Consider the following 13,039-nt stretch of genomic DNA (forward strand, 5'->3'; position numbering starts at 1 on the left):
GAGTGGATGAGCAGGATTGCTACTCTGCATAAAGGAAGCAAGCATCTGGGAGATATTAAAAACTTCTGACAGGGAGAGGAAGATAATTCTCAAGATAATTCTGCATTGAGCTCTGCTCTAGCTTCTGTCTCTTGCCAGACTTCCCAAGCCCTGGGTCACAGGGTTAGAGAAAACTGTGGGCTGGTTATGTCACCCTTCAGCTGCAGATGCAGCAGAGCTTCCCCATTGTAGTGCATCACCAGCAGACCCAGAGAGTCTGTTACCACCCTCCTGTTGAGGATGATGGTTTCCAAAACATTAACATTCATGTCAGGTCTTGATAGGGATCAGCAGAGGCTTAAATCATTGTCAGGAACAGATGTGAGACACCTAATCAGTTATTTCCTAAGGAAAATGAGTTTGATTGCATGAATAGTTGTAAATATTTCATTCAGCAGTTCAGCTACTACAGCAATGGTAAACAAGCTTCTGAGGCTGAAGAGAAGCATTTTGTGGCACTGTACTTGATTTCTTATTCATTTTAACTTCAGTGTAGAAGAAATAAGTTTAGGTACTTTGGATTACATTTTGTGACAGCACTGATCGTAACCAGGGGCTCACTTTGAAGACAGCCAAAGAGAAGCATTGAAAGGTTTGGGTTGGAAGGGACCTTAAAGGTCATCTGATTCCAACCCCTCTGCTGTGGCAGGGACACCTTCCACCAGACCAGGTTGCTCAGGGTCACACCCAGCCTGGCCTTGGACACTTCCAGGATGGGTGTGCACAGCCTCTCTGGGCAAACTGTGCCAGGGCTTCAGCACCCTCACCGTGAAGGATTCCCTCCTAATATCTAATCCAAATCTAATCTCATTTGGTGTAAAACCATCCCCCCTTTTCCTATAAATATCTACCTATGTAAAAAGTGTCTCTCTCTCTTTTTTATAAGCTCTCTTTAGCCTTTGAATGCCACAATGAGGTGTCCCCAGAGGCTTCTCTTCTCCAGGCTGAAGAACCCCAGCTCTCTCAGCCTGTCTCCAAGCAGAGGTGCCAAAGCCATCTCATCATTTTTGTGGCCCTTTCTCTGGAATTCCTACAGCAGGTCCACATCTTTCTTGTGCTGAAGGCCCCAGAGCTGGATGCAGAACTCCAGGTGGGCTCTCATGAGGGCAGAATAGAGAGAGAGAAGCACAATCCTTAACATCCCTAACCCTGAGAACCATGCAGCGCTCGTCCTCGGGATGAGCGCAAAGCTGGAGATCCTGCCCCTGGGAGATGTGCATGGCACCAGAGCAAATTCTGGCTTTGAGAGGAAGATGACAGCCTGAGCACCCATCCTCTGCCTCAGCTTTTACAGTTGGTGCCAAGCTGTGGGGTGAGCACAGCCGCTGCGGTGGCTGAGCCAGGGTCAGGTGCTCTGTGCTCCTCCAGGCAGCGGCTGCCTCAAATCTTTGCTGGCCCTTTGGAGTACTTGCTCTATGTAAGCAATAATTAGGGACACAGCTTTAATTTCTTGTTTGTTTTGCATTTCTCACTCGTTACGACCAAATTAAGTTGGAAGAAATTTTGACATTAAATCAGGGCGGGTGTAATGCCAGTTTCAAAGCAGATAAGAGTTTCAGTACTGATCTCTTGCAGAAAGGCTGCTGAGAGGAAGGGAAGGAAGGAGGAAGTTAGCTTTTCTCTCTGCCTAATTGAATGTTTTCCCTGTTTGAGTTTCAGTTAAACTACTGTGTAGTTTGCTTGTGATTTTTAGCGCATGTGCACGTAAGCAGTGTGCTGAGGAAGGAGCCTGGGAGCACAGATGATGTTTACCTCTCAAACGTGGTGTGGAATTCTGGAGAAATTGGGACTGCCAGCTAAAGGTCATGGGCATTTTAAACTTCTGCTGCTGGCTTCATGCTCCTGTGTAGATGTTTGTCAGGAATCTTGCCGGTCTTGGTGGTCTTCTAAAGTCAGATTATCACAGAAATAAGCCCCATGAGCTTTTTATGCATGTCCATTACAATGTGATTCCTTTCATCAGCTGATTTTAATGTGGATTTTCTCAGCCAGACTAATTTTGTTCTGTTAAATACAGTAACTGACATTATTAGTATAGGGTTATACAATTGAAGGTGCTTTAGTCAGGAAAGCCCTAGGTAAAAAACTCATGTTTACCCTAATTCTGGAAAACACAAATATATCCTGCTTCCTTCACCCAAGAATTACACAGATGGTTAAAAATAAAGACATGTGCCAGTGGGTCTGTCTGAATGGAGGGCCAAGCTCTGAATGCTATTTTCACTCTGTCCCAGGTGAAAAATGTTCTCACACTGCAGCCTTTTCTGCTGGGCTCATCTCTTACTTGAAAACCAGGAACCAGAGGTGTCAAACATTCAGATTCACCATCTTTGTCAGTCAAATTCATACAGCCAGGATTGCTCAGCAGGATGGCAGTGCCCACTGCTGCTGCCATAACTTATTTGAGTAGAGGAGAGTCGTCCTTTGAGAGAGAGGGACCCATGGATGTCATTTAGAGGCCGTACTGGAGTGTTGATTTTGACTGATACTAGGAGGATTCTTGGTAGTGGACTATTGCAGATGTGAAATAAATCATATTTTAAAATATTCTGTGGGCTTGCACAATTGTAATAACCCACAGACAGAGTTTAGATGCCCAGAAAAGCACGTGTGTCCTTAATACCAAGCATGCCCATCCTTGAGGAACGTGATCAATTCCCTGTCCTGCATCCTCCCTCCACCCTGAGGAGGGGACTTTGTGAGCAATCCCCCTGTCTGTGCTGCAGTTGAGGACAAGGACCCTGCACCCTGCCCCATGATCAGAGCTGCTGAAGAGGCCAGAGCCTCTTTGAGGGCATGGCAGTAGAAATGTTGCTGTTTGATCCATTCCCCTTCCCCTGACCTCTGTGTTTAATCAAATCTTTTTTACATTAACATTATCTGAGAGGGACATATCTTTTCTGGTCTTCAATAGTTAAAAAAAAAAAAAAACTTACTCCAAGAAAATCCCCAAATTGGACATTCAGCCATGCTGAGTCATGTTTTGTTATTATGACTGATTATCCAGCCAGCCATGCAAATAAACTGTAAGGGGAAAAAAAAGGATGTGTATGAATAGCTTATCTATGACAGAATGAGGCCTTGGGTCTTTGTGCATAATATGTGTAACAATAATGACCTAGTATGAAAGTGTTCCAGTGACTGACATATTTGCAGTCTAAAAAAGATAAGAAAGTAATGAGAGAGAGATCTGTGGATGTTTATCTCCTCTTTTCTTCTTCCTGAAGGAAAGTTTTACTTTCTCATTATATTTCTGGTGCATATCCATGGTACCATGCTGGATGATGAATATGATTGCAGTTAATTGTTTAAATATTCCTTTAATCCCAAAGCTTTCAAAACAAGTATCCATCTTTTGAGGAGCCAGTTTAGAAGTGATGTGGGCAAGATTGTGCAAAAGAGAATATTGGATGTGAAGTTAAAAGTGCCTCAGAGAAGAGAAAGAGAAGCATGTGGGGGTGTTTTAAAAGAAGGAGAAAATACCCCAGTTATATTATTATCAAGATCAGCTATATTATTAGCAATACCAGCATAAGTGGCAACAATTCTTCTTGAAAAAAGCTTGTAAATGTCAATAGTTCATCCTTGGTGTACCAGAGAAGGAGTTACAGTTGGGCTAACATCTTTTCTGTTGCATAAGTCTTCTAGTGTTACTTAATGCAAATACTACAGATGAGTACGACTTTGTCCAAAATACATTTGCTGACTATATTTATCATCTGCCTTCTTCATAGTAAACAAGAAGAGACATCTGTGGAGAAGGTCTGGTAGCCACAGAAAATATTTTGCATCACAGTCTCTAAGTGGTGCCATTATGAGCTATTCTCAGCTCAAAGAGCCATTCTCCAGGGCAGCTGAAACACAGATGGGTGTTTGGTGTTGTGCCCCTTTGTGACTGTGTGATATATTCGCAATGCAAGGAGTAAAACACTGGATGGAAAGTGCCACTTCAAGACACCTGAGAGTGATTTTGGGAATTGCAAGTAATGTAGTAGGTTTTCTCACAATAATGCTCAAGTCTAGCCCTTAATCATGCACTTGAAAGAAGTGGGCTCAGGCCTTATGAAAGGTGTTTACTTACTCAGCTTTAAGGCACAGGCCGAGAAATAACTTGATCGGATTAGCCGAGTTTGAATAGCAGCAGCAGCAGCAAATGGAATCAGATGAGTGTGAACGATGTTGCTGTGCTCTCTGTTAGAAAAATATCTGCCAGCTGCCATTGCAGAGAGTAATCCTGCAGGGTGCTGACACCTCCAGTCCACATTGCCCAGGGGAACTGGACCAGGGCACTTCAGGCGTGCAGCTCCCATTGCCCACCTTAGCTGAACAGTGTTTTTTCTGTGAAATCCTACTTTTCCCTGTTATATAAAGGCTGGCTCTTCCCTGCCTCCTCCTTCTTGAAAGGCCCTTGATGCTCATGGGGACTGAGTGCATTGCTGGTTATTCTCAGCTGCAAGATTACAGAGATGGCAGTGGTCAGGTCAGTGGGGCATGAACGTGGCTCAGCTGGAGCACAGATGTGAGCAGATCATTTAAGGAAAGCAGCTGAAATTCTGGGAGCCAAATGAGGATAAGACAAATTTTGAAATCCAAGGGCTTTGTTTAAATGCCTTTTGACTTAGGTGCAGATTATACCTGAAATGCTTTAGAATTAAACACACCAAGAGGGTAAGGATGTTTCTTATGGTTGAACTTGAATGCATAAAGCCAAAGATGGAAAATGAGGTCACTTAGCTCAGCTGCAGTGAATCCTTTGATATTCATTTAATGGATAAGTAGATATAACTGAGCTTGTAGGGAAGACTTTGAATTTTAACTACTAAAGCTCCTTATAATTTTCTCGCAGGTCTTTTACATAAACTGGACATTGGTAAGCCTTTCTTGAAGGAGAGGGTGGTCAAAAACTGAAACAGGCTTCCCAGAGAGGAATTATCAATTTCCCAAGCCTGACAGCATTTAGGAGGCATTTGGACAATGCCCATAACACCATACTTTAATTTTTGGTCAGCTCTGAAGTGGTCAGGCCGATGGACTAGCTGGTCATCGTAGGTCCCTTCCAACTGAAATATTCTGTTTGGTTCTGTTCTGCCAAGCAGTTAAACTTGTACAGACAGATAGTGCTGTTCTACTTCTGCTGCAATACCACACAGGTCTCCTCTACTTGTTCCCTCTCTTCTTCTGCCCCTGAACCAGAAGTGAGAGGTGGTCTGGTTCTGGGAGATCCATTGTTTTTGCAGTGTTTGGTTTGAGATACTGGTCAAAATTGAAAAGCTGAACTCTGGATAAGGAACTGGATCCTTCTCTGATATAGGAAGTCTTTCAGTCTGGTTCAGACCTATCTCTAAATCCTTTTGCCGTAGTATTTCCTTTTATTGAATAGCTTCCTTATGTTTTGAGTTCCAGAAATTCCAGCTTGCTGATACACATGGGAAACAGATTGCAACAGAGAGCAGATTTAATTACTCAGGTCTAGAATTAATGAGGCAGAACATTTTTTCTTCATGCTGTTTGAAAAGGGAGAAGAATCTTCCCTTTTTTATTTATAGGAAGAAGTTTGAGATCAAATGACTCTGAGCTGCCCTTTGATTGGTCATTCAGTGATCACTTGAGGAAAAAATAATGAACTGGGTTTTTCCCCCCCTTCTGCATCTGAAAATCAGGTCTTACCAGTGCTGGGTGTTCAGGGGAGCTCTAAGACTATAGTCTTAGATGCTTCAGGAAGCTTATTTTAGGAAGGAAGACTTGACTGAATGCCAGTAGACAGAGCTAATCATGGGGACATCTGGATTCACTTCTTAACTCTGCTGCATGACCTTGGGTCAATGATTTAGGTCGAGTTTTTCCAAAATATTCAGGATTTGTAGGTGTATATGCTGGATTTCAGCATTACTGAAAATTAGGCTGTAACTGCATTCACTGTTTCAAATTCAGCTTCCCAAATATGGGACACCAAAAAGAGACAGAAGTAAAATGTGTGCCCCTGTTTCATTTGTACAACAAGCATGGATAACTTTGTTTGTAGAGTGTGCTGAGACTTCCTGAGGTAAAAGCACAAGACAGGAGAAAGGATGGCAGCAAACTGCTTGCACAGAGTCAGGAAAGTAGACATTGTTCACTAGAAATCAAAGGACCTGAACAAGAACCAAACTTCCCAGAGCTCAGCAGCTGAAGGGCTCCCCAGAGTGTGCAGAGGACCGAGCAGATCTGAGGAAGTGCAGAAATGATGGGGCCAAAGGTTGCTGGCTGTCTGCAGACTGGCTGTGCAGCATCCAGCCCGTCCAGCTGCCTTCCCACCTGCTCCCCACAGCAGCAGAGGAGCAGCTGAATTGCCCTTCCTTGGAAGGGGCACCCAGAGCCACAGGACTGAGCACAGCCAGGCTGATGCAGGTGGAGCAAGCTGTGTGCTCCTGACAGACTCTGATTTGTGTCACACAGTCGGTCCAAGCCTGCCTGAGAGGGGCAGACCCCATGAGGAGCAGGTGTGGGGCAGTTCTGCTAAACATCTGCTCAGACAGTGGAAGGAAGAGCCTGGCAGTGTCCAGCTCCTCTCCTGGGCAGGGCTGGGAGCTGCTGGACTCCTCCTGCTTTCAGGGGTGCTGAGGGCATCACTTCCATGGCTGCATCCTGACTCCTGCCAGCCTTTGCACCGAGCTGAGGCACACTTTGTAGAGCAATGGCTGGGGAGCAGTGCTTGTAGACAGAAGACACTTTTGAAGGAAAACCCTCCAGTCCACAAACAGCTCCTACCATCTGCTGGTCCTGCAGGCTGGGAGTAGATGCATCATGAAGCCAAGTCATACCCAGTGGTTTTGCCCCACTGGAGCAGAGCACTTCTGCAGTGTGGTCCTGAAACCACCTAGGAGCCCCCTCTGACCCAGCTGAAGGCCCCTGCTTCCACTGTGCAGAGCAAGCAGCCCCTCAGGCCTTACATTTTACTCCTGCCATGTGAGTTCAGCCTCCAGCACAAGCAAACACAAAGCACAAGTGCTCATCTCCTTATCTGTACCATCCTCGAGCATCTGAAATGCATTTTATGTACAAGATAGAGAAAGGCAAAGAAGAAACAGTGCAAAAAATGCTTTTTTTGGGGGGAGAAAAAGAGAACAGCTAAGGACATGAATGCTATTATTGCCTCTTTCAATGAACTGGTAGTTGCTGGGAGTGTTCTCTTACTCAGAAAAGTAGAGGAGAAGGTATTTAGTTTAATTAGATCACAGATTTTCTTTGCTGTCTAATGATTACATTTATTCTGTGGACTGGGAGAGCTCAAGGCACAAAGGTAGGCAGTTTAATGACACATAGCTCTCATGTAGCTCTCTGCTTAGGATGAATTTCACCCATAGGAAATAGAAGAGGAATTACAAGAGGATTTCAGGGTGATGCATCCAAACAGGCAGCTTTGACATGTTTGTTCTTGTACCTACCTTGTTGCCAAAACAAAATCCAAGACCAAAAAAGGACCCAACAACCTCAGTTAATGCCACCAGTGCAGGTGATGTGAGCTGTGTCCTCTTGGTGGGAGTAATGCACAGCACCTCCAGGCAGTCTGGTGATCCCTGCTCCAGCTGGCACTCGCTGAAAATGGAGCAGGAGGGGTCAGGGTGCCCAGCACCAGCTTGGCAGGCAGTTCTGCAGAGATAACCCTGCCAACAGAGCAGAGTGCTGGCTTCTTTTAAACTGACCTTTGCTGGTTGGCTCTGACAGCGTTAAAACTCTTCTGAATGAAACCCTGGAATGAGCCAGAGTTGCAACACCAGGTTTGTGATCAGATGCTGTGATTTTTTCAAGCTGGAGAATCAATAGCTTTGGGAGGAATTATTTTACCTTGTTAAGTCACTGTTTTCATTGCTGAAATTTATTGGGTTAACCTCCCCACACCCCCCACGCCTTTGTGATCTGCCAGAAAAGTGGATATGATAGGAAGTGACCTCAGGCAGGAGAAAGGGCTCTCTGCTCAGCTCCCCTCCCATGCACCCAGCAGCAATGGTTACTGCACTCCCAGGATCAGGAGGTGAGCGCTGCAGGAGTCACCTGAATGTCACCACTGCTTTCCTGGGTACAAATGGCTCTCGGTATTTTTTGCAAATTACTCTGAAGTAAAATCTGTGTTTATGCACTCACCCCCACACACATGCATTTGCATCATTTGGATCAGCCAGAAACAGAGCTTTAAGAGCTGTAAGTTTTGGAGAACATTCTGTTCAAAAGACTTTTGACCATTCACTTTCAATATTCTTGCCCTGAAAATCCACAATCTCAACTGCTGCTGAAGGATTGACTGTGAACAACTTCCTTTGCTCTCATCCTACATGAGGGAGAGTCCTGCTATTATTTGAGGATTATTTGGCTCTTTGTCTGAGTCAGGTATAGTAAATAACAGTTTATAGATTGGATATCATCATTTCATATCACAACACACATTTATTTACCTTTCCTGTAGTAACTGAATGGCAACAAATGAACACAGGTATCCACCCAGGACTGCAGAAGAAATATTGTTTTGCTTGTGCTCAAAGTACAGCTTAGTATTTCTTAGGGCTGTGAATCAGCATTCTGCTTTTTGCCATGTTTTGGGAATTTTAAGGGGCCATTAGACAAATTGGTAGAATTAATTAGATGCGTGTTCTTCTTGTTACAGAAACCCCAGAGACGTTTTGAATAATATTCTACAATGTTGTATCTTTACCCTGCAAGGTTCAGCAATTTGCTAGAACAGAGCAAACTTGGACAGCTATTTTCTCCAGGATTTGACAAAAATCCTAGAGAACAAAATGTTCCAGTAATCATCTTTGCTTTTTAAGTATCTGTTCATTTTTAATCCTTTTCTGCCTTTCGTTTTGCAGAAGCACCATATATTGGTTGAAAACTAAACCAAACCAAAACAAAAAACAACCAACCCCCCCCCAAAAAAACAAAAAAAAAAAACCCCAAAAAAAATAAAAAACCCCAAAACAAAACAAAAAAAAAGCCAAAAAAAACCCCCACCCAAAAATCCCAACACACCACCATTGTTCCTGCCTGTATCTTTCATTTCACTTCTGTGCTGAATCACAGTGTTCCATTACAGCCTTTTTTATGCTGTAATTGTTTGGTATAATCCATTTTCTTTGGACACTTTTTAGCTTCTGTCTGAAGCTGTTACTGCTGTAATGAATGTTGTCATAAATCTGTCACAGGTAACAAGCTAAATGTGGAGCTCAATAAACCAGGGGAGGGTGTGCTGTAGATAAGTGCTTTGGGATGCAAAAGTTACAGTAGTAGCACAGAAAGCCCACTTGTGGCAGGTGACAAAGGGGACACACAGAACATTGGTTCCCTCCCCCAGTGGCCACCATCAGCCAGGTTTTAGCAAACAGAGGTGCTGGGAGGATTCAGGTGCAGCCCCAGAGAGCTGCAGGGGTGCTGCTGCTGTGGAGGGCTGTGCTGGGCTGCAGCACTTCCCTCAGCCCCCTGTTTGTGTCCAGCTTGGAGCTGCACAGCTCTGCCACTGCCCTGAGGCAGATCCCAGCTCCTCCAAAGAGGGTCTGAAACTGGGACTGGGAGCTGTCAGGCAGGACAGGACCCTGGAGTGCTCCTGGAGCTGGACACTGGAGCCAAAACCCATCAGCTGGGTTGACTTGCCTTGGTTTGCCTTGGTTCCTCAGGCAGTGTGTCCCTAAAGAGAACCTGTCAGGCACGTGTGCCCCAGACCTGGGCCAGCCAAGCTCCCACAGTGAAATGGCTGTGTGATTGTCAAAACTGAGATCATTGTACATTTTTTCTCTTTTGAGGAACATGGAGAAGAAAAAGCAATGGAAAGATGAAGACAGGTGATATAAGAAACAGCAAGATGGAGAGAAACCATATTCAAAAGAGATCCAACTCTCTGAGTTGTGATCCAGTGGATGTTAAGTACAGGGGATAAGTGAGGGAAGGGCAGAAAAAGTGAAGAACAGCAGAAGGCAAGGCATGGCAAGGAAAGGAGAGGGCGAAGTAGAGGCAGAAAAAATTAGGCAAGCAGATCAAATAACAGAGATAGGCAACTCCTTTGCCACACCTGGTTCAGTCTCTGTGTTTCTGTGTGATGCCTTCATGCTGGGCTGTGGCACAGCAGAGGTGAGGCTGTGCCCTGTGGGGTGCTCTGGCAGATGGGGATGGCACAGCTGGCTGTGACACTGGGGCAAACATCTGTGTCTGTGTGACAGAGGGTGGCTGGAGCACAGGGTGGGTGGCACAGCACTGGCAGCAGGGCCAGGACTTGAGGGCTGCTGGGCATCAGCAGAGATGCTGATCCCACCTGTGCTAAACCATAGGGACCCAGCCACACTGCTTGGCTTGTCCAGTGCCATCTACATAAGCATCTTATAGTTGGACCAGCACTTTACTGCAGAGGTTAAATTCTGCCTTTTACAAATGAAATCAGCTGTTCTGCTGCCAGAGAGTTGTGCCCTCCTGTTGCCTCAAGAATAATGAAACATTGGCATACTGACATGTAAATCATATTGCTGGAGAATGTGTTATCTCTCTCACTTGTGACTGCATCGTGCCACAAAGTGCTGCATCTTATAATTGAGGGCTCTCTGATGAATTCATTGCATACAAAGTCTGTGAAAATATTAGCACAGCACATTTCCATAATTTAAGTGTTTCCTATGGTATAGATTTGAAGACTCTCTAACTGCTGTATGTTACTTTAATGCAAAATTCTATGAAAACTCAAATACAAGCCGGACAAAGCTTCTATGCATAGAGAATGTTTTTCATTAGACCAGTTGTTATAGCTGGGAAAGCAATCAAATCATCCGGGTTCAGGGACACTTTTAGGTGATGGATGAAAGCTTTATTCACTGCTGATCACAAAGAAATGGGCAGCATCTCTCATAGAAATGTCTTTGCCTTGCCATGGGTGACATAACCAAATAACTAAAATTTAACCTATAATGAAACATTCATAGGAACTGCTGGTTTCAGGACACAAGTCTGACTGTTCCATTAAGAATTACTCCAAGGTAATGTTAATATTTTGATGGTTTGCAGCAAGTCAATAAATAAACATTTTCTTTACTCACAGGTTTGAAGTTTTAGATAGCTCCTGGAGTCAGATAGTTCTGTGAAACAGAAAATTCCCTCTGCCCTTCTCTCTTCAGTAAAAAATGTACCAGAATATAGCAGATAGCATGGAATAATGCTTTAACTATTAGTTGTTGACTGCAAAGTCCATTTGTCTTGTTAAGGCTGTCATTGGGCTACATTACCCTTTCTGTAACCCTGGAAACAACTTCAAATACTGCAATATTTGAAAAGTCTGAAATATAATGTACCCTTAAATGCTATGAGTGCTTTTTGAGACTCCCTGTACAAAGGAAGGAAAAAATAATTCCCCTTTACAGGGGGCATTAAGCAGTGATGGATGTGCATTGCTTTGTGAGAAAGCTGATCCTCACCTGTTGTAGGTGAGGTGAGAAATGATGCCAGCAGCACGGACAAGTTTCCTCTTTACCTGCCCACAGAGTTCAGGAATCCCTCCCTCAAACTGTTACAGAAGGGGATTTTCAGGAGGCAATAAATAAATTTTGATCCCTCTGGTTAATGCAGTTAAGGTCAAAGAGATTCTATCTGGATCTATTTAAAATACTCTTAACCTGCAGACATACTGCTGTCAGTAGTGCTAAGTGTCTTAGCTGGCTGAGGAATGTATACAACCCTTATGAAACTATTCTTAAGTATTCTGGTTACTATATTTAGCTCTGTCTTATAACAAGACAAAAAGCACTTAGCTAAATGCAGTCCTGAAGTGCTTAATCCACTTAAGATTATTTTGTCCTTAGGTGTCTTCTGCTAAGACTTTTTCTTGCTCACTGTCCTGCTGCATCATGCAAAAAGCTGCTCTGTGTGGTTGGGCCTGTGAATTCTTTTATGGATATTTATTCTGTGAGCTCCTCAAAGTCTGGTGTTGGCTGAGGGCATTGCTCACTTTCATCAGGAAGCCTCATTCCTCTGGCAGCCCACATCTGCTGCACTGCAGCAGTGACAGCTCCTCCTGGAGACTGGAGAACCCAGGCTTCATTTCCCAGTTTGGGCTCAGTGAGCATCAGCTGTACTGCTGGCACTCTTGGTGACCAAGACTTCCCTCAGCTTGCTGCTGTTCCAGCTGGGTGGGAGGCCAACCATTCTAATGAGGCAGAAAACCCACCAGGCCTCCTGGGAGCTCTCAGTTGTTAGACAACCTGTGGGCAAAGTTTCCATAAAATCCAGTTTCCATAAAATAATGCTTTGCACTCCAAGCTTGGGGAAAATCCTTTTCTTTAGCTGAATTTTTGCATGGTCAAGTCTGCACAAAAAAAAACGTTCCCTGAAAAATTTTGATAGCTCTTTCTGTGTATCCACAAGCATTTTTTCATCATTTAACCCATTGCTTTAAAAAAACTTTTCTTTATACCTGTGTATGTCTGAACTTATCCCCAGTGACCAAATCTTCTGTAGGGGACATTCTTCTAGAGAAGAAACAACTGAGTGATTTTGATAGAACAGCCCTGAGGGATGAGCCTCAGCTCAATAGGGTAACAAATAACATGCTCCTTTTGTACTGGAATAAAGCATGACTGGGGTAGCACTGCTGTGAGAACAGACACAGCAGAGCCACTGTGTTTAAGTTTGCTATGCAGTGTTATTTCCAGTGCAGCTTCTCTGGGGTGGCAGGAGTTACATGACATTTTCCCTGGATTTGTGTGATCCATCAGTAGTAAGTATTAAGGGGAGGCCTTGAGTCCATTCACAGCTGGGTGGTTGTGGCTTGTGCTGACTTTGCTGATCATGTTTGTCTTGAAGGAGGTTTTGGTTGCAAGATTTGATAGATGAGGTACAGGTCATGCTTCTGGTTTTCACAGCACACCAGGTAAACTGTCATACTTTGGAAGAACTCCAGCTGATGCTCAGTGGCTCCAAGCCAGCAGGGCCATTCTCCCACCCTGCTGGGTCAACACAGCTTTTTGGACATGAGAGGTCACATTGGCCTTCCCAG

This window comes from Fringilla coelebs, assembly GCF_963513975.1.
Source record: "Fringilla coelebs genome assembly, chromosome: 11".
NCBI lineage: Eukaryota > Metazoa > Chordata > Aves > Passeriformes > Fringillidae > Fringilla > Fringilla coelebs.